The following is a 21,116-nucleotide window of genomic DNA, read 5'->3' on the forward strand; positions in this document are numbered from 1 at the left end:
ATATTCCACGTTCTAACATCTTTGTATTTTCTGTAAAACACCCCTTTTTGTATACTTAAATTGTTTTGCCTGTGTCAAATAACTTGAAAACGTATCAAATCGTTTGGTATCATATTGGCTTTCTATTTTTTGGTATCTTTGACAAAAATGTGGTTATGGTAAATAATCTTTTGGTTAACTGCAAATCTTTTCTAAAACAGTTTAATATTTTTAACTGCAATCTAAAACACGCTTAATACCTTAGATATCAGGTTAACTACTTCAGCAATAGAATTAATGTACCTAGACAGCACGTTATCTCATGATTAACAAACTCTGCAAATAGCTCGAAAACTCCTCTAGATGGCAAGTAGAATGCGGAATAAAACTACCCTATAAATTTTTCATCTTTACATCATCGTAGATACCTACCGTATTTAAATATCTCAAATCGATAATGTAGAAACATGTTTTGTGTCAAGACATGATTCCGTTCAATACATTAATTGATGCTGTTCTATTCCAATAAACCAATCATCTCTGTGTCTGAAAGAGTCGCTATATTATCGGCTGCGATTTAGATCCGTCCAGAAAAGAGTCATCAACAATCCAGCGAACTTTCCATGGCGATACCAAAGGCCTAGAATGTGGAGCGATTGAGATTGCCCACGTGCCGTCCAACTTCGAACAGGAAATTATTCAGCGAATAACATCAAAGAGTCTGAAGATTATGATGTGTAAACAGCTGTAGCCACGAAGAGAAAATATATCACACCGTTCAAGGATGTTTTGTGGTATACGACTCCCACATTCAATAGAAGAATTCATAATGAAATCACGCAGAAAATTTACTGATAGTCGAGTAATGACGAACTATACGTATATCAGAAAACCCCCAAGTATACGATTCAAATCTGATCGTACATATGCCGAGGAATATCTCCATCATACGTGATGTTCAGGTCTAATGGTAAGGCTCCATGCCGTTAGTGCATATTTGGAACACATGCAAATAATATATAATATAGCTTTTAAAAAAGCAGCTGACCGCTAATTTCTAAATTGCGAGATAGTCTTTTATCCCGTCATTATAGCCACGAGAACTATAACTGCCTGAATAATAAACAAATTACGGGGAAGCTTTAAATACAAATAAACCATTTCTTGAAAAATTGGTCGTACAGCTAAATCACGAAAAATTATTTAAATAACAAATTTACAATCATTTTAATATGAGAAAACGAAATAACGTTGTTGGAAAATCTTGTTTAGTAAAACATTTCCGTTTCTTAGTATATCTCTCAAAAGATGTGATTTATTGCAAACGCTATGAAAGATGTTTTTTTTTAAACAAATATACCTGCAATTTTAGTCAATTTTATAAGGAGAAACTAGCGATATCACCTTAAGTTGTGAAATCTTTTGCTTATAGATAAGGTACTTACTGGTTCACCTTAAAATATTTTCCGTTTGGGAGATGGCAAACTTGGCTTAATATTTTTGCTCAAAAATACCATGTAAATTGTTCAGTCGTTGGATCAAGGAATCGTTTTCCCCATAAAACGAATGTACCCGAAGACAAAAAATTAAATGTGTACAAGAAGACAACGTGAATCGGAAAATTTAAAATTTTCTTATTTGCATTGGAAGAAATGAAAATCCAATTGTCAAAAAATAGGAATATGAATTTATTTGATTATACAGACAAGTTGATATTGGTTTAGATTTAACATCGTTCTTTAACTCTTTTTGGGCAATTAGGTTTTCCATTGCAGTTTTTATTTTTTTTTATGGATTCATTTTACTTCGATTAATGACGAAATATTATTAATTTATTGTATTACATTGTCACGGTGAATAATATTATTACAGAACAAACTGCAGTTGCCGATTCGTTTTACTATGGGAGAATTGTCACAAATTCTATTGCCATCATGATTCTGCACATTAGAAAATTTATTGAATGGAGTTATGGAATTAGGCATTCATAGAAATATAGACTCACAATACAAACCCGCATTTTTTTGTTAAGTAATTTTCCCCAACGTTTCATCTATTATAAATAACGGTCAAGGTCACATAAACGTCATCACATGTATTATTGAAATACATACGTTAAACCCACACTGATTACGTAAAGTTGCGCATCAGCGTTCTCGTCTGTTAACAATTGTGTGGCATCCTTGTGTGACGGTTGTACATACTCACCAATAGCTTGATTAGAGTTACTGTGTCAATTTAGTCAGACATTGCCTAGTAAATTGGCCTATCGGATCGTCAGACCTTAGTTTTCGAGATTTCTTGTTGTTGCCTTAAAGAAGTGCACGTCGAAGTGTCAATTATTAAAAAAGAACATAATAGAAATGGTAGGTCGCCATTTCGAATATATGCTGTTAAGGTCACTGACAAAAATCAACTCAAAGGAGGAACTAAATACTACTGCAATCGCATTAACAATTATAGTTTCTCAAAGTCAATATTTTTAGAATTTTTAATTTGACTTTGTTTTTATTACGGGTATAAATTGGGATTACTCTTTAAGATTTCAAAATACCAAAAAATTATGTGCAATTACTACTGTATTTCAGATCTATATTCATTGCCAATGATGCTAAAAATTTTAGACAAGCTTTAGTTAAGTAAATTCGTGACATAAGTATTATATAGCCGTCGCAGCTCAGAGCTCAGTGGGAATATATAAATCGAAACTTACTTCCAAATAAACTTGTCATCGGTATTAAAATAGTTTCCCGGTAATTTAGTCATCATATTAATGCTTTTCAGAACACATGAGATCAATATTATACCGATTTCAGTGTTTTATTCCTCTCCCTGCTCAATCCCAGGACCCACTTCCAATATCTCTCCTGGATCTCCTCCACCATCTTGTATTCCTTCCACCCTCATATTTTCGCTCCATACATTTATCATACTCCTCACCAATCCATCGAACATTATGATTTATTCCTCTCTTCTGTTTGTCTTTGAATACATTTACGTACAGTCTATCTTTCCTGTTATCTGTTTTCAAGTAATACTTGAATGACATATTCTGATTAGGGTTCTCAATTTCAATGACGAAATTCTTATCATTTTAAAGCGATTTATGGCTTTTCAAGAGTTATTTAAAAGTCTGGTTTTAAAGTTACAACGTCATATGACACAACAAAAATTAGTGAATATAAGATCAAAAATGCTTTTATTTTTATACAAAAATGCTTTGGCAGGCATTATTATGGTCATTAAGTAGATTGAGTAAAACGGGTGGAGGCGCCGGATCTAGAATCAATCTTCTACACATTTATCATCGGGACGACATTCTATGATTGATAACTTAATATTTATAAAGTTGTGTATATGCAGAAAATATGTAATTCAACACAACAAATGTTCCAATTGTGAAAGTACCGGCAACAAGGTCCGCAAACCATGGCGATCATTATAGAACAGGCATCGAAGAAGTTACAGCTATAATAGCACCATTACAACGTCTATCACGTCTGAAATCTTTACATGAATTGTGAAAATACTCGACAGAGTGAATATATGGAGATCATGGAGACTCATTTTGAATAATTAGAATGAAAGTAGAAAATACAAGATTAAAGTATAAATAAAGTATCGATATCAATAGAGTTTCTGATAAGAGTCCCCCTTTACAAATAAATATACAGCGTGTCCCGTATCTTCCGCATCAGAGCATTATATGGTTGTAGAATACATTATTCTGAAGCGATCTTTCTAATAAAATTTTTTCGAAATGTTTATAATAACCGCACGGGAACTGTTTAACGACGACCAATAACGGACGACTTTGATTCATCGAAAAAGTTTATTTCTCTTTCCATGACGAATCTATTGGTGAGTACACGTGGGAAACGAGTTATCATCGGCGTAGCGAACCGGCCGAGGGTGGCACCGATTACCTGAGTCTGATTTGCGATCTGCTGATTGGACGAAAAACAGTTCCTTTAAACAGTTCCCGTGCGGTTATTATAAACATTTCGAAAAAATTTTATTAGAAAGATCGCTTCAGAATAATGTATCCTACAACCGTATAATGCTCTGATGCGGAAGATACGGGACACGCTGTATTATAATATGATAGTGATTATAGTAAATATTCGTAGTTATTTAATTGGTGTTCCCAAAAACGATCTTATCGGTTTGAATGAAAGGATCGTTAATAAAGAAGTAATGCTAGATTCCGGCAACAACCAAGCAGTGATCAATCCACTCGGTCTCGAACGTCGGTTCAATATGGCTGTCTCAAGAAGCTGTTAACGAGTAATGCGGCTACAAATACAAACCTATAATGGCTTTTGAATTCGATCCCATAGGACTGCACCCAACCCAACCCAACATACTATTTTACAGAAATATAACTTGCAAATCAAAGTTACTCAACATCAGGAGTAATGTAAGTGTATATGTAATATTATTTTCTTTTCTAAGAAGGGGATGGCTTCTTATACCGACATAAATTCATTGCAGCAACTCTTCTTTTGAATAGTAATAAATCCATTATTGCTAATTTTTCTTTGTTAGCCAAACATTACAATGTGAAATCATTGAAAACTTTCATTTTTTATCACTTATTTAACCCTATATTTTGATTAGATCGAGTAAATGAGTCTCAATTTTTATGTCTTTACAAGTTCTGGTTGGTAAATATTTGTAAATACTTATAATCTTTTCTCCTCTGTGGAAATATCGTAATGAATTAATAGGATTAACATCTCTTGCTGTAACTAAAAGTCACAATATTGTTATTGTATTATACAACTACTTTAACATCATTTTTGATATTGTGATTATATCATTTTTGATATTAATGTGCGATCTTTGATTGATTAATGTTAATCTTCCTATATTACAACTTGTTTTTCCACACTACTAACTTTAACAAGATGGTAGATGCAATAGGTACAATATACAATAGGAATATACAATAATAGTAGATGGCGTCACGTAAGAGATGACAAAATTAGTTAGTGTTATATTGCCTATTGATATATTATGTAGTTATGTAATTGTAAATAAACCTCGTAGAGCTATTTATTAAGTTTAGTACAATCTGTTGCAAGGTTGTTCTCGTTTTCATCGCGTATTTTGTGAAACAGACCCTTGTAATAAGTGGACCAAATTAGCAGACTTCAGTTGTGACAAATATTGTTTTTAGCGTTGAAGTATATTTGAATAGATTCACCGACGTAATATATCAATATTTAATACAAATGTCTCAAAATACTTAAACTACAACTAGAACTAATAATAGCACTATCACTAGAACTAACACGACCCAGAACTAGAAACTGTCGGGTTAAGTCTGTTTCTGGAAAGCATGGCATCCGAAATCTCAAACACTTTTTCAAAAGACGTACGGTTTAACCCGAAAGTTTCTAGTTCTGGGTCTAGTGTTGCTTCTACTGATAGTGCTACTATTAGTTCTAGTTTTAGTTTAATTACCACCTGCCGTGAAAGCCTTCGTACTTATGTCTCCAAATACTATTTAGGATTTTTATTAGAAAAGGTTTTTAAAGAAACGCAACAAATATAGTTAATTTATCGATAAATAAGATAATTGTGGAAATTACAGATAATTTGTGTAAATGCTCATATGTATTTGCGAGTAAGTTTACCAACAGATTTCTTTGATTTCTTTTGTATATAATTGTATAATAATTACAACTAGTTTACTAACAAAAGTGATCTCAACTGTACCGGCTGTTTTGAATTTTTTATTGTTTTATTCATTAATATCCAAATATTCTGATAATTCGTATGTTACCTTTGAGCAGCTTTAATGCTTTGACTTTGAGTCCCAATATTAGTTTAAAAAAAAATGTTTATAGAATTATTATAAACAACATTTTATTTAACGCGCAATAAATTGTTTGTTGACACTTCCCGGCTAATAGAACTAAACGTATCTATTTAACACATCTTAACCTTTAAATGGAAGAAGTAAAAAATTCAAATAAATTAATCAAAACAGGAAAAACATCATGCTCACACAAATTAATTATTAAATTATTTTTTTTATTTATTTTTTTTCCTTATTCTGTATTGATTTTGTTATATTGTATAAATGAAAATAAAGTTATTATTATTATTATTAATACTTAATATGGACTGAACATGCTATTTTAATTTTCTAAAAAAATATGTGTCGACATTTGTGAGATCTAAAAAAACGTGCTAAGAGAGTCATTAAATTTATATTTTTATGCATTTGTTATTAACGTATTCTGGGGTTCCCTTACCAACTTTGCAACTTGGATTATTCGTTAAAGAATGGGATGCGAGAAAAGTACGTCTCTTTGAAAGAGTGTTTCGATTCTTGTCTAAAATTTTAGATAATTTAAAAATTGATGTTGTATATACATAAGAGTGGAATTCACTTTAGGTACTAATACTAAAATTTCCTGGGATTAGTAAAAGAGAGTAGAAAAATGAAAGATGATACCGCTTTTAGCACAACCTTATCCATGTTCTCATGCTCGGTGCTCATAACCACCGTTGTTGAATACAGACTCTCTCTTATTGACGAATGGAATGGTGTATCGAATTTTTGCAAAAATTTTACGATATAAAAATGTATTAAGAACCCGAGTCATATTTTGCACGTTTTCCATTTGTTTGATAACTACTGATGTTTCTGCTTCATTGTTTGGGATATCTAATGCAAAGTGGTTTCAATATGTTTAAGATAACGTTACGAATTATAGCGTTTTTTGTATTTGTAACAACCAGTGCATTTACATTTATGCTTTATATAGATTTTTCTTAAGCTGTATGAATCAGTGTTGAGTAAAGTTAACCTTTTTCTGGTACAATCACTGCAAGTAGGATTATATGATGAAAAATAATAGAAATTCGTATAGGAAAAATAGAAATAGGCTTATTAGATATGCAGTCAAATAAGACTACTTATAGAGATTAGCAATTTGGTATAATTTCATGCTTTGCCCTCATTTGCTGACCATGTATAACATTTCTTGGTAATTAATAATCAGAGTTTTAGCATTTATATTGAAAAATATTAAACAATAAATAATAAATTCAATGGTATATAATTAGGTTGAATAAGATTGGTGTTGTGTTGGATCCTTTCAATGAGAACCTACCTTGATAACGATAAAACCCAATACATTCATATACATATAAATATGCTTATACAGTGTACAATATATGTTAATTGACATATATAAAATGAGTAACTATTATATGAAACATTATATTGTATTCAAATTCGTTATTAATTTATTGTAATAAATATACTTACCAAATGGTTTATATATTTATTCCTTCTTACTAGTTACAACCGTTTCGGTCATCATCAAAGATGCCTAAAAATGAAACACAATTGGACATATGCAGGAGTTCATTTGAAAACTTCCCATCGCAATTTCCGGAAAACTGGAAAGTTTATGAATTAAACCGCTGAAACACGTCAGAAGGATTATCGAGGGAGAAACTTTTTATGCAAAAATTTAGTCACCCTCTTAAATCCCTGTTTCTAAGAGCTACCCCCTTAAAAATCTTAAGTGGAAAGGGTATCGAGTAATTTTAAACGAAAACCAATACTAAAAACTGATTAATATCACAAAAATAAAAAAAAATAACATTATGGTTATTTAGCTGTCAAGTTGCGTATAATTCAGAATACATATTTGTTGTTATATAGTAAGTAAAAACAGGTACTTTTTTATACCGATTTTGCGTTCTTCGGTTCATTTTGTGTAACCGAACAAAAAATAATGGTATGAACGAAAAACAGACAATAGCATAAAAAGCGGATTACATCTCCGGTTTCCTCGTTTGTAAATACATTGTCTGTTGTTTTAGTACAACTTGTTATTTTCTGTTATCAACCCAACGTTATTTATAAAGTAACAATGATGATTTACAATTTGCAAGAAAAGGTTGAAATTGTATTAATTTATGAAATCGAAAATCAATGTGCTCGATGAATTGCCACAACATTTAATGAAAGGTATCTGAATAAGAACACACTCATTGACACATTTTCTCAGGCAGAATCTGCTGCAAACATAAAACACAAACTATAGATTTCTTTGGTATACTATATCGTTCTCCCGTTGCTTGCTTGTCATAGCGGATGCGAAAAAAATGAAAGGAGAAAGAATACTCAGATTCAACACCAAACTGCTGCAGAACGGAGATTAGCTAAAATATTTCTAGAAAGCGCTAGCTATAAATCTACTAACCAATGAGGACATGACGGCTCAGAAAGGACGAGAAAAATGTAGGACAGTTCTCTTATTATAGTGTCCAAAATAAAATGGTCCATAGCAGAATGAGAGGAAAAGCATTGCAGAAAGTTTAAATACAGAATCACGTTATGCAAAAATAAATATAATATACATGTATATATATAATAAATATCTTGTGTCGGACCTCAACTTAAGATGTAACATGGGTTTGAAAATTTCAAAAAATGTTTTTTTTTATTTGATAGTACAGTATGTCTAGAATATTTATAATTTCAATTGTCAATCGAAGTAAAGTTCTAGCAGATAGAGCGTTTGGAAGTTCACCTTGTTAGGCTGACCGAACGACGCAGGTCTCAGGCAGGAACAAAAGGATCTCCTCGATATTGTAGCTGCAGCTACAATATCGGGAAACAACAAAGTAAATGACGGGGAACAACAAACACCAACCCCAGCAGAGATAAAAGAAAACCTTCAAAAGCTAAGAAATTATAAGTCACCTGGCAGCGATTAATAAATCCCTGCCGAATTCCTCAAACGGGAGGGGCTCAACTGACCTGTCAGTTACACAAAATATACGAGTAAATATGGACTACAAAAGAAATCTCCGAGGAGTGAAACCTGGCGATCATCTGACTTATCCATAAGACGTGGGAACTCGCTGAAGTGTAAAAACTATAGATATTACTTTATTAAACACGGCAGAAAGTATTCTTCGATGTACTATATAAAATTAGCAGTCGAACAATTTGAAATAACTAAACGCCATAATATGAGGTATTACTCGATATCCTTTCATTTAAGATTTTGAAAGAGGTTGCCCCTGGACAGGGGTTAAAGTTGGGGTCAATGTTTTCATAAAACGTTATAACCCTTGATAATACTTCTTACGTGTTTCAGTGATTTTTTTTCATAAATTTCTAAATTTCCAAAATTTAAGGTGAGAAGTTTTCAAATGAACGCCTTGTTTATTTTCATACTAACATAAACAGAGATTACAAATCAAAAACAATAGTACAATTAGTAATATTATTAATAAAGGACGTTTAAGTTTCTGAAATAAGTATAGGTAATGTTAAAATATGTGTTATTAGTTATTAATCTATTTCTGCGTCTCTTGACGACACCTTTAATTAACAACATTGTTATTTGTACCTTTGCTCTTGATTTATGGTTTTTGGCTTTGACAAAGATTTATTTGCATGTTAATTTAAGTTTATAGTATGAGGCAAGGTATCTATACTCAATTATGTTAATTATAAACTTTCATATTTAATATATTTCAATTGTTAATTTTAAAACTTCAACATCAATTTATTAGTTTATTTATTAATTCATTTTAATTTAATTCTATTTTTAATTCTTAGTTTCTCCAAAAAAATATTTCTATCATAGAAAGCTTAAATTTAAATTGCCACATCCATCTATCTCAATTCTCAATAACATATCTTGACTAATAGAAGTAAATTTTCCTAGTTAACACCATCTTAACAACTAATCTAAACACCATTCAATAGCAACCAAACTTCCACATAAGTAATTTACCGTTTCGTTTAAATAAATTAAAAGAGATACGTATAAACAATTCCACGAAAAACCAATTAGCATCACAATCGCACTTTACTAACACACATAAACAGCTTCAGTCACCTTTACAACGAAACGAAAACCTTTTGAATCGTTTCAACAATGTTTCCGAGTCGTTTTCGTCTCGGCGTTTCATCTCTCTCGGTTTTACATCAGTTTTCACGATGTGTTCGCAACACAAACCACCACTTCTTATTATACCATAACGTGTTTTGTAGGCGATAAAACTCCATATTAAGGAGTATTTCCATGTGTATTTTAACACTTAGTATCTTTCGTTACATCATGTGCCAAGTTGTAAACAAATATTTTAAATTCAATCTTTGGGAATATTTTAAAATGAATTATTATAGTTGATTTAATTCGTTGTTTTACGTTTGTCGTGAACTAAATTTGGGGTGTTAAACTATGTCGTTTTAACAGTTTATCTACGGTTTACTGCAAAAGCTTAGAATTTACGATTTCATTTATGAGCGCTTATTGCATATAGGAGCGAACAATGGCGAAAATTCATCAAGTTGTAAAATTTTATAGGCGCTAAATATCAAGTGAATTTATTCGATTATATCAGGCCTTCTTAAACTATGGGTCGCGACCCCAAATGGGGTCGCGTAGCAAAATTCTGGGGTCGCGAGAGATTTTAATGTCAAATATTCAAATACACAATTTTATGACATCTAGATGTGTACTTGTGCAGAGTCACACTCACACACCTTCACACAAACAAAGGTTAGAATGCGCGCGCACATGTGCAGCGAGACAATGATTCAATAATACCACAGTATACAATAATGAAGCCCCTTTCTTTTGTTCGCGAGGGTCGAAATTCGAATGACCTCCGCCATGTTGAAAAGGGGTTGAGTATTTTAATCGCTAAATTTGAATTAAATATGACAGAATTTATGCTGAGTGGCCAGCTTCAGTCTAAGTTTTTACATTATAAAATGTAAATGTGTTTTACATTCAAAATAAAAAAAGTAATATTTATGATTCTAAGTAATGATATTAATTACTAATTACTACTTTTAGGTTCGTTTTTACAATAATATTTATCTTTTTATCAATTTTATTCCAATACGTATGAATTATAGACGTTAGCGCCATCTTTTGTCGCTAATATACAAATAAATTTGTATACAAATGTGAAGTAGTGTAGTATTGACGCTCTTCTAGTGTATTCAATTGTCAGTGTTCCACCGTAACGAGATTTTAGTTTTTTTATTTATTCGGTAATTAATTAATCAGTTATTATATGCAATAGGTATGTTATTTTTATATATTTATTGGATTTTAGCATCAAAATAATTTTTGGCCATGGATAAATGGCTGAACTTAAATAAGAATGGTAATGACGCAGATGATAATGCTACAAACTCTCTTCAGGCAGGACAAAGTATTGAAAAACAAGCATCTAATGTGCGAAAAAGAAAATATGATGAGTCTTTTCTTCAATTTGGCTTTACATTTCAAAATTGTAAGGGTAATGAACAACCTCTTTGTTTGATCTGCAATGAATTATTGGCCCCGGAGAGTATGAAACCATCAAAATTAAAAAGACATCTTGAATCAAAGCATGTTTCTTATGTCAATAAACCAAAAGAATATTTTGAAAGACTGTATAAATCTTTAAATAAAGAAAAAAAAAACCTTTGAAAAATTCATGACCGCTGATTGCTAAAAATAAAAAGCCGTTCACCATTGGAGAAGATCTTGTATTACCTGCTGCTATTAAAATGGTAGAAATACTACATGAAAGTAAATATGGCGAAGATATTCGAAAAATTCCTTTGTCGAACGACACTGTCTCGAATAGAATTTCTGATATCAACAAGGACCAATTAGTGCAACTTATTACAAGAATTAAAGAAAGCCCAAAATTTTCAATTCAGTTGGACGAAACAACGGATATTACTAAATTGGCTCAGTTGTTAGTATATGTCAGGTACGTTTATAAAGAAAGCGTGGAGGAAGAATTGTTATTTTGTCGTCCTATGAAAGACCATACTACAGGGAAAGACATATATTCTAAAGTTGACGAATTTTTAAAAACTGAAGGTTTAGAATGGAAAAATTGCTGTGGAATATGCACAGATGGTGCAAGAGCGATGACGGGCAAAAATATTGGTTTTAAATCATTTTTTCAAGCTGCTCATTATGATCATATAACTTTTACTCACTGCCTTATTCACCGAGAGGCCCTTGCAGCAAAAAAAATAGCACCAGTATTGAACGATGTACTTCAGGATGCTGTTAAGATTATAAATTTTATTAAGAGCCATGCCCTTAACAGCCGCTTATTTTCAAATCTCTGTAAGGATACGGATTCCAACTACACAACTTTATTATTACATGCAGAAGTAAGATGGTTGTCAAGAGGTCAAAGTTTAAGAAGATTAATGTTATTAAAGGACGAAATCGAAATATTTTTAACCGAACGAAAATGTGAACTTGCTGCTTTTTTTCAAAATGACTTATGGCTATCCAAGCTGTGTTATTTGTCAGATATCTTTGCGAAATTAAACAATCTCAACTTGTCTCTTCAAGGAAAAAATTGCGATATATTTACTTCGAATGATAAAATTGAAAGTTTTATTAAAAAGATCAACATTTGGAAAAGTAGGGTAGAAAAAAATTCGTTCGAAATGTTTTCTAGTGTCGACAATTTTATAATCGAGAAAAATCATTGTAAAACTTTTATTGCAAAAATTATTGTAGATCACTTAAAAGCTCTAGAAACACAGTTCCGTACATATTTTATATTAAATATTGATTTCAAAAAGGTAGCTTGGATTCAAAAGCCGTTTTGGATTGGCTTAAGTGAGATTGATCACCTGCCACTTAAAGCTCAAGAGGAATTTGCTGAGCTTTCGAGTGACTCAAACTTAAAACTACAATTTCCAAAAAAAGCCCTTGACTGAATTCTGGATCGGAACTAGAACCGAATTTCCCACAATCGCTGATATGGCGTTAAATGTTCTTCTGCCATTCAACACCACATATTTATGTGAAGTTACTTTCTCAGCTTTAACACATATTAAATCCCAATATCGTTCATCGCTAAAAAATGTTGAAGAGGTCTTACGTCCAGCAGTGTCAAACATTCCACCACGAATTACTTTGTTATGCAATAAAAAACAGGCACATCCATCTCATTGAATTTTTTCCTTTAATTTTAATTTAATACTTACCACTCAACGACTTTGTTCGAATATATTCGAGCGAACTAAGACGGTCAGATATCCCTTTTAATTTCTAATGTTTCTAAACGAATTTCAAAACTATATATTTTCATATGTATATTGTTACCTAATAAATAAATCATCAAAAAATATTTATTTATCTTTCTTTTATATTTATATGGGGTCGCCAGAAAATTAGCAATCATAAATGGGGTCGTGAATGAAAAAAGTTTAAGAAGCCCTGGATTATATCAAAGGATATTTTAATAATTTTATTTACGATCAAAATCGCTGTTGATTTATTTTCAACATTAACTGAATGTGTTGACAAAACGAGAAGGAAAAACAATTCATCATTTCATTACGTTGATTTCTATTCGTTCATCTCGACCATTATTCATTCTGATATTTTCAAAAGTGGGGATAAAGTTAAAAATATTTTTGCGTCACATCCGTTCATTCCGCAAAGAATTATTTTTATTTCATCTCAACCGTTCCGTAATAAATCTAGTAACAAAAGGTTTGAATCTTCCGAATCTTTTGCTTTGTCTTTGACTTCAAGTTTCATACCAAAAATTTTTATTTCAAATGTTCGCTGACGTTATAAGACCCTTATGAAAATTCGTTACTTCAGACGTCGCTCAAATTTTGTTTCAAGAAATGTAAGGAAATTTACATAATACATATATTATGAGATACTTGTGAGAATTGTGCTTGCTACGAAGAGATCAATAATATTTTTCTTCGAGGCAAACTAAAAAGAATCGGATTGTTTGATTTATTTGTATATTTGATGGCGTAAAACGATTTAAAAATAGATTCGAAAACTGGTGAATTTTGAGAAATGCCAGTTTTCGGTGGTATTAACGAATTGTGTAAACACAATCACGGTCGATATCGAGAATGAATTTCATCAGCTCGTTGTGTCAAGGTTGTCTGAGTAGTAACGAAACGATCAGGTGCTGCACAAAAAAAAATAAAAAGAAACAGAAAAGAAACTAAATAACTGACCAAGGGCAAATCTTGGTCAGTCTTCGTTTTGAAATGAGCCGTGATGGGATTGTCGATGCAATAAATAATTTTAAGGTAAAATTTATTTCTATTACAACATTAAAGTTTATACTAGAAATATTTTTCGAATAAATATTAACAAATAAATTCAAGTGACCCGTTCAAATTCGTGGTGAACCGAGTGGAAATTTTTTGTGGAGGTCCCGCGAAAAATTTTTCAACGTCCGCATTCTCTTGAAAGATTCAAGCTATACCCAAGAATTTACCGCAGCTATAAACATTTATACTTCAAAACTTTGGGGCCACGTAATGTTGGTCAGAAATATGAACATGTTTTTGAATAAAATAATATAAGGAATTAAAATTTATAAAATAGACAAACATGAATGAATATGTATGAACAACTTCCTAGAATTCTTTTCTATAAACCTTTTCATTTAATGTGTATCAGATGATAATTTGGAAGAAAAATAATTCTTTAAAAAGGCGTATTCTAACCTACGAAATATATGTTAATTTTTATTACGAATTCAACTTCAATTAATCACAATTACAGTGCAAAGGAAGCACATTCCAAAAACCAATGAAGGAAATCTTTAACTTCCCGAGATGTGATTTTTTGAATTCAACTTTGCGTCTACAACTATCTGGCAGTCATGGGCGATTGTAACAGGGCAGAAAGTAGTCGAACCAACATAGTTTACAACTTGTTTTCCAAACAATAAAGTACAAGTAACTCGTAATTACAAAAATTACTAAATGAATTGGTGATTTATTGGAGTATTCAGCCCACTGGTTGAAAGCGCTGTAGTGGAAACGCTCTGGGAGTAATTATAGAAATTCTGAAGTACAATTGATAGAGTATCTCTCAAAAAGAAATCCAACCAGATAAAACTTAATCCACTTAGGATTCAGACGCTTTTTTTTATTTTCCAGCGATTCCAAAGCAAGTGACGACAGCAAGCCGTCACAACATCAAACACCGTGAGAATGATAATTGTAACAAAGTTCCAATATAATATTCATATTGTTTTTAAAAAAGCTTGGAAAAATAACTTAATTATATCACTATCAAATAATTCAATATCAAAATCATTATCAGTGCACGACTAAATCAGGTGTTCTCAACGCGTCGATAGAGAGTTTATAGATGTGGCGATTAATGTATGTTCGCTATCAAACCACCACCCGCCAGAAATCTTTAATCCAGCGTTTCTCAACGTTTCAGTATTCGGGCCCCAATTTTCAGTAACAATTTTTATGGCGCCCCCCTACCTTTCTTTTGCGTCATTTGTTTAAAAATTTTGGCAGCAGGCAGCATAAAACCTAATAAACTTAGACGCCATTTGGAAACACTTCATAGTGAGTACGTTAACAAGCCTCGAGAATTCTTTGAATTAAAATTAGTCATATGATGAGCAAACGTCATTCTTCAAAAAAACTTTGTTTGTGAACGAAAAAGTTTTACTTGCCTCTTACAAAGTATCATATAAAATAGCCAGATATAAAAAGGCTCACACCATTGGTGAAGACCTTATTCTGCCAGTTGCAATGGAGATTGTAGAAACTATGTTTGGAGATAATTTTGCCAAACAATTAAAATCCATACCTCTTTCAAATGATACTGTTGCCTGCCGAATTGGTGATATAGCCGAAGATGTACAGCACCAGCTTCTCGAAAAGTATTATGACAAATTGTTTTCGATTCAGCTTGACGACGCAACAGATAGCAATGAAGACGCTCATTTAATTTCCGATGTCTGGTTTTGTGATCGCATATCGGCACTAGAAGAACTACTTTTCTGCAAACCTATAGAACTCAAAGCAACAGCACTCGCTTTGTTTGATATTTTAATTGATTTTATTAATGAGGCAAACATAGAGTGGAAGAATTGCGTTGGAATATGCACCAATGGTGCTTGTACAATATCTGGAAGATTCCAAAGCGTACAAGCACTTGTGAAACAAAAATTTCCGCAATGTGTCTGGACACCGACCATCAATAGAAAGGCTCTGGTTTCCAAAGAAATGAGTCTCAACATTGTACTAACGCCGGTTGTAACTGTAGTAACTTATATAAAAATGAGACCCGTAAAATCAAGAATCTTTAATGCACTTTGCAAAGATATGGGTGCAGAACATTCGACGTTGCTATTTTATTGTGAGGCCATCGCGTGGGAAAATTCTACAACGTGTTTATGAGTTAAAAGAGGATAATTGCCATTTTTCTAGAAGAGGAAAACCGCCTGGAAGCCAAAAAGTTTCGAGATGCTTTATTTGTGATGAAATTGGTTACATATTCGAGAAATTAAATACCCTGAATCTACAACTCCAAGGAGCAAACACACATATGTTGGATAGCAGTGATAAAGTTAGTACTTTCTGTAGAAATTTGGAGCTGTGGAGCAGAAATGTAAAACAAAAAAAACTAGAAATGTTTGCAAATGTGAATGAGTGTATCAAAACATACAAGGAAGAAGAACAGTATGTAAAAGTTTTTTTTGTAACAATTGAAAGTCATTTAGCCATGTTAGCACAGAATTTTGAAAAGTATTTTCTTGCTGACGACAAATTGGTAGCAAGTTACGAGTGGGTTAGGGATCCATTTCGAACTACTCACGAAGGTCTCTCAACTGCAGAAGAAGAAATCTTCATACACTTTACTGCAAGGGTCGAAATTTAGTAATAGAGAGAATTTAGTAATAAAACTCTCTTTGAAATTTGGGCGGGAGTGGATGATGCATTTTCTCCACTGAAAACAAGAGCATTTCGTATATTATTGCCATTTTCAACATCCTAGATTTGCGAAGCCGGATTTTCTGCGGTGGCTGCTTTAAAGACAAAATATAGGACTCGACTGAATATAGACCAAAGAACTGAGAGTGGCTATTTGTAATATAAAACCTTCTTTTGAAAAACTTTGCTGTGCGAGACAGGCCCAAGGGAGTCACTAATAATTATAATCATTACAGCTACTTTTAATTTAGTACTGATGAGTCTATTATTAGTTTCATTTGGCATTTGACAGTACCTACTGATACAATCATATTTATAGTAATTAAATACATAGGTAGTAGTACGAGTGTATTAGTTTAAATGTGTACCGTACTTACTTAAATTTTTGGAATGTCAGAATGACTTTAATTTTTTATTAGTAATTATCTTTTTTTTTCATTTTGATGTGTTGGCGCCCCCCATGTAGAATTATGACGCCCCTCTAGGGGGCGCGCGAAGATTAAAGTTTAATCTCTTAATAAATTAACTGGTGGTAGTACAATTATTTATTTGGCACATTTGGCAGTATTGAAAAACCACGATATACATTTCAAAATATGATATTTTATCTGCATTGAATTAAAATTTAGATAAAAAATTACAACCTATTAAAATGTTAAACTAAAACTACAACTAAGCGTTTACGATACCAGACGTGCATTAGCCATTTTTTATTAAAAAAACAGTTTGGCTCGCTTTTGGTAACAAAACTAGTACTTATTGAACCGGAAACTACAAATTTGCATTATTTGCAACAATTTGGACAATTTTAATACCGGACTGTATTTTTTTGGTACCATTTTCCAAATGACGTGATTGATACTTTTAATGGTATTCTGTGTAAATCCGCCTACACGACGTAAGGTCGTGGGTTTGCTAGCAAACAGCAACACCTCGGGAAGTGGTGTGTAATTGTGTGTTATCTGCATTTACTTTTTATCAGGAGCATTAAGAATCTGAGGCCTGGGGACATCAGAAAACGTTATATGGCATCCTTCATTTTTTTTTTTAACTAATCACAGTTTCTTGTTTGTTTATTTCAACAACCAATACCTTTCCTTTCTTTATGCATTGTCGAACTCGCGTGCCCATCCGCTTCTGTACGTGGCCATAGTGTTATTTCTTATTTATGTGTATTTATTGTTACTGTGGTTTTGCGTCGACGATACCTCTGTAAGTTTTTAAGTCATCTCCGATAATAATTAGTATTAATAGCATGACGCTGTATAGCCCGTTGAAACATTTCTTTTATCGTATCAATTTCCGTCTTCTCGGCATATCTGTCATGATTCGTCGATCGCTGATCTTCGTGGTTTGATTATATTCAGCAGTGCTATTTGTTAAACGTCCAATGTTTCCAAGCTTTACAATATGAACATTTTACAAGAATGTCTGCAACCTTGCCTATGCATCATCAATAAGCGTCGCTAATAATGATGTGAATCCATGTTTTTTCCACGTTCTGTCTCCGATACGGTAGGTCGGTTATCATCATCAATGCCCGTATCTTCCTCCTTGGTAACTTTTCAACCTAATAAGTTAAAAACTGCAGAAGGAACAGACAGTTCTGTACGGAATAGTTTACTCTTCACGAACAAATACCTCTTGTCTATTTTTCAATTTTGTCGCAGATGTACTGGTATTCGTTTCCTCTTGTTCCGTTTGGTGTTGATATTTTTGTTACATCCTCTTCTTTCGCACATGTTTTCTGTGTTCCCAGATTAATGATTCTCTCGCGAACTTTTTTGTCGTTTCATTTTAGTATTTTTTTTTTGCAATAACAGATCAATTTCGGTTCAACGGTCACCTAACATCTAAGGTATAAGTATGACCCCAATACTTCCGCCCCAACCATTGCTCCATTGCTCACCCGGTCAGTTACAAAACGTTATAATTTCAATTCTTTGAGTTTCCTTATAACTTTTGCAGCGTACGCACTCAAAGGAGATTACACTCAAATGAGCACCTTTTTGAAATAATGATTTTTTGACGTACCCAGGTGAACGAAAACCTTTAAATCTGGACTCTTAATTTTTTTGCGTACAAAACAAACACTGTAGATTATGTTATTTCATCTAAAGCGGTGTACAACATATGCAACCAAGGATACGCAACTGCATAATGTGAAACTTTTACATAGAATAAATCAAATTCAAACATAATAAATTATGGATAAGAATAAATGAGAATTCTACCTCTTCTCCGACAATACTTTCAAAACCTTATTGTCGCCATATCCATCTCTGCCGATACATAGATACCACCTGCAACATCTTTTATTGAGGACAATACTGACAAGAATATTTGACAATAAATACCGACAATTAATTCAACGCGAGGCTACCTAGCTTTAATTGCATTGGGTTAATTACGTTGGTTTATCGCTCAAAAAGATCTCAACATTACTTGTATTCAATCGCCAAGTTTTAAGTTAATCTCGCCAATGGTTCAAAAGTTTTTATACTACAATTTAATAATTATCATCCTGTAGCCTCCCAAATGTTATCCAATTTGTTAGTAAATCATCATAGCGTCAGAGAAATGCCAGATAAGGTACAGATGAGATATTTGGTAAATTATGCTTCTAGAGGTTGTAATTGTCATCTATTTATAAAGAAATATTGGCTTACTATTTGTGAACCGCACGAGGAAGCCACCATCCCTCTGAAAAAGTCCAACATTTTTTGAGTTCCCATTTCGAATTCTTGTAGATGGTTATCTAAGACAATTTACCAAATAGAGTCATTTTTAGGAACTGATTCGATTGGTTAATTTGTGTTTATTAATTATATTAATTATTATGTTAATATATAATTAATTAATTATATTTTGACTTGTTATGAAAAATTCTGAATCTTGCGAACAAGGCTTCCACTTCGGTTATCAAAATCTCAGGTTTATGCACAACTATTTATAATAAATACCATATCAACCCAAAATTTGAAAATTCGACTACAAGCGATGTCGGCGAAAGTCAGAACAGCAAATAGATATATCATATAAATACTTCGTGGTTGTTTGTAATCGAGAGAATCAACAAATTGCAACAACTCTATAACAAGCATTCCCTATTAAGCCGAAGTTGGGCCGAAGTTGATTCTCTATTCTGAGTTTAGTCAAGATTATTTGTCGTTGAGCAGTTTCAATTTGTTGTCCACGTTCAGGTTGATATGTGTTAATTATAGTGCCTCGATTATAAACATCCACGGAAACTTAGACACACTCTACAATTAATGCCAAGGTCGCTCGCTGCCGAGGCGCTTCATTGAATGCACATCGATACGTGGTGGTCCGATTTAGTATCGGTTTGGTATCAATTGTAACGCCTTGGCCGCAAACGACCTCGGGTTAATTTAGCAACTCTGAATTTAGCCGAAATCGCATGTGGTCGATATGTTGCAATTTGTTGACTAATTTTGGAATAATATGGCATTAATTACAGAGAGTTGTAATTTTTAACAGTTGAATTCATCATTCAAGTCTCCGTGGTAGAAAATATAACCTGAGAATACAATATTAAAAGGATTCCCCATGCAAACAGTTAGTTAATTATTTTACTTTTTTAATTTGTGTTTTCGAAACGCACTAACAAGTTATGGTAAAGTTTCTACAAATGTCTTCTTCTTCTTCTTTATCATTTCCCTTAGATGCCATCACAGCGTTGGGGAGTTGTTGGGATCCCCTATCCATCTTCTAAACCTACATCTGTTCATATTCTTGCCATCATATTCACTTCCTGCACATTTTCTCCTCTCTTGCGCACTATCTCATCTACTCCATCCTCCCATTTTATCCTTGGCCTGCCCCTCCATTTCCATTACTCTTCTGCTTCCGTTCTGAGGCCTTTTTCTAGTATTTTTCTGTATATTTTTAGAGCTACTGATAAGAGGCACATTGCTCTATAATTTTCACGTTTTGTGGTTTTCCCTTCTTATTGGAATAATAATATTATTTTCTCACATCTCTTTCTTCAGCTTATCTCCTCCCTTCTTTAGTAACTCCGAAGCTATATTATCCATTCTCGCCCCCTTTCCATTTCTCAGTGTCTTTAGGGCTTCCTCTCCCTCGTCACTTCCATGTAGCGTTTGTATACTTTCTTCTTCCTTAAATTTTGCGATGTAATGTTCTTTCCATGACCTTAATATTTCTTTATTTGATGTTTTTAGATCGCCGTTTTGATCTTTGATGATCCTTATGTGTTTTCTTCGGCTTCCTTTAAATCCCTTGATCGTATTCCAGAATTGTTTCTGGTTACTTGTGTAATCCTCTTCGATCTTTTTGCCAAATCTCTCCTAGGAATCTGCCTTTAGTTGCTTTATAATTTCCTTTACCTCATTTCGTTTTCGGT

The 21,116-nt window shown here is 32.7% G+C and overlaps 1 protein-coding gene across 5 annotated transcripts in view; it reads left to right on the top strand.

Annotated features, from left to right (window-relative positions):
• Window positions 1-21,116, top strand: part of LOC111416378 (transient receptor potential cation channel, subfamily M) — a 233,971-nt gene that overhangs the window by 24,183 nt on the left and 188,672 nt on the right. For 2 of the 5 annotated variants that reach the window (XM_023048641.2, XM_071197984.1), the window contains exon 1: window positions 13,982-14,068. The exons of the other annotated variants lie outside the window; for them this stretch is intronic. The gene's annotated coding sequence lies outside the window, so the exon portion shown is untranslated. Of the gene's footprint in view, window positions 1-13,981; window positions 14,069-21,116 lie in introns of those variants that run through there. 5 annotated transcript variants of the gene reach the window in all.

This window comes from Onthophagus taurus, chromosome 7 (genome assembly GCF_036711975.1).
Source record: "Onthophagus taurus isolate NC chromosome 7, IU_Otau_3.0, whole genome shotgun sequence".
Classification (NCBI taxonomy): Eukaryota; Metazoa; Arthropoda; class Insecta; order Coleoptera; family Scarabaeidae; genus Onthophagus; species Onthophagus taurus.